The sequence below is a fragment of the Medicago sativa genome, chromosome 4 (assembly GCF_051527215.1).
Source record: "Medicago sativa cultivar Bolivia chromosome 4, Bolivia_mono, whole genome shotgun sequence".
Taxonomy (NCBI): domain Eukaryota; kingdom Viridiplantae; phylum Streptophyta; class Magnoliopsida; order Fabales; family Fabaceae; genus Medicago; species Medicago sativa.
In genome coordinates this window covers 16265500-16267531 of record NC_140752.1, presented here as the reverse complement: position 1 = coordinate 16267531, position 2032 = coordinate 16265500, and the positions used below count along the sequence as shown (strand labels likewise).

At 32.2% G+C, this 2032-nt stretch overlaps 1 long non-coding RNA gene across 1 annotated transcript; it reads left to right on the top strand.

The window, feature by feature from the left end:
• Positions 1 to 217: 217 nt before the first annotated feature.
• On the top strand, positions 218 to 883 carry LOC146926748 (uncharacterized). Its single transcript, XR_015008140.1, has 2 exons — positions 218 to 306; positions 595 to 883. It is a non-coding gene; the product is annotated as an uncharacterized LOC146926748 (long non-coding RNA).
• Positions 884 to 2032: the final 1149 nt, after the last annotated feature.

The window sequence follows — 2032 nt, the reverse complement described above, 5'->3', positions numbered from 1 at the left end:
GCAGAGTAAACAGGCGCGTGTATTGATGTGGGAAGCCATATATGTTGTGTTTTTTAAAGAGCAAGTTGACTAATTTATCACTTTGATTGAGATAAAACAAGTGGGACCCAATAATTTATTGTTCTTAATGCCCCGGGCATCGGAAGCATTACCCTTTAATTTATTGCATTGACTTTCCTTGTCATTATATATAGCCTATTGTAAGGTGTTACTGCTTGACAAGCTATCAAAAAATAATGGCAACCCGCATGACTCTTCTCATGTTTACCTTTGCAATTATGTGCATTGCTTCAGTTCAAATTGAAGGTAACAACAATCTAGTTCCACAATGAAACCTTTGTTATGTTTTCAACGAAATGATTTGCATTTGTAGAATATGATAGTTATGTTTTTAAATGAATATGTTTTTATTGTAATCTTTAAGTCTTTATTTTCCAACTTCCTTATTCATTTTTCTTAGCAAAACTTCGTTGTTCATTTTAATCTTTAAGTTGTAGGATTTTATGGAAAAATCTATAATATCTTTGAAATATGAAATAGTTATTCAGAATATTAGACTATGTGTCTAACAATGTTTAATTTTCTGTAATGTAGGTGCAAATAGTGGAAAATTTTGCGGTTTTATCGAACATTGTAATCAAGACACCACCTGCCTCAAATATTGTAAATCAAGGGGCTTTAATTATGGAGAGTGTTTTGGAAACGACTTATGTTGTTGCCTTGGATAGGTCTGACGATTACAAGTTTTCAATATCATTGTAATAATATATCTGCAAACATAGTCATTATGACTTTCATAAAATAAGTTTCAAATTAAAGATTGTAATTTCAATCAAAACTAGATTATTATAATATTTTATTATAAATGAATAATTATATTATATTATAGTACTTATCATTTTTCTAATAATGATAAAAGTTATAATGACATAAATGACAATATTAAATTGATGGATAATAAATATCACCACTGTACTAAATATAGTCAAAAAGCTATATTTTCCTTTTGCTCTTCATAAAACCTATCATCCTACTCCTTTCTTGAAACATTTTTGTTTTCATAACGAGAACATAACTCTCTTTCTCTCTTTTTTTTTTTAATAATTTAGCAACGGAATAGGCTTGCCTAATTTCAAGTTTATGTGTTTATGAAAAGGATGTTGTTGTTTTAAACGAGGAAGTGCAAAATCTGCTAAATGCTATTGCTTTAGATGATGATGAAGTGGAAATTCTGCTTGATCCAGTTCGAGAAATGTGGTTGGAAATTGAAGACATTTCTTGTGAGGTGTTATGAATATATTAACTTTAGTGGATGTCCATCCTTAGTCTTCCGCCTTCCTATAACTCTCATAAGTGAATGAATGGTTCTTCCACCTTCCTATAACTCCCATAAGTGAATGGATGGTTAGTGGTCCTTAATCACTTTGGTCATTCACTTTGAAGGTGAGAAAAACACAAGAAGGGGGGTTGAATTGTGTTAGATTTTTCTTCGTTTTCTCCTAAGCTGAAAACACTAGTAAGAAGTAAAGTGAGGACTGCTTCTGAAGTGAAGTTCATAACTAAGATGCAGCACATAAAAACAGAGAGAGAGAGAGAGAGAGAGGGGGAGAGAGAGAGAGAGAAGGAAGAAAGACACAAAACAATTATATTGGTTCCTTCCACAATCCGAAAGTAGTTCAGTCCCCCTTGAACTTCCAAGGAGATTTCACTAAAAATGTAATGTCAAATTACAAATGCTCACTGCTACAACTAGCAAGAGACTTCAAATTGCTCAAGCACACAAGCAAGAGACTTCCTATGCTCAAGCACACAAGCAAGAGACTTCTAATGCTCAAACACACAAGCAAGAGACTTCTGATCAAACAAAATTACAAGGAAAAATTTTTGAGGTTGAACACTTGATATACAATCAGAGGTGCTCACAATACAAATCAGATACAGACTCTTAAGACTTTAGAATTTCTAAGATATGAACTTGAAAACAGAAATTCTAAGTGACTTTGAAAGCAGAACAATTTCAGCAGAGTTTTGG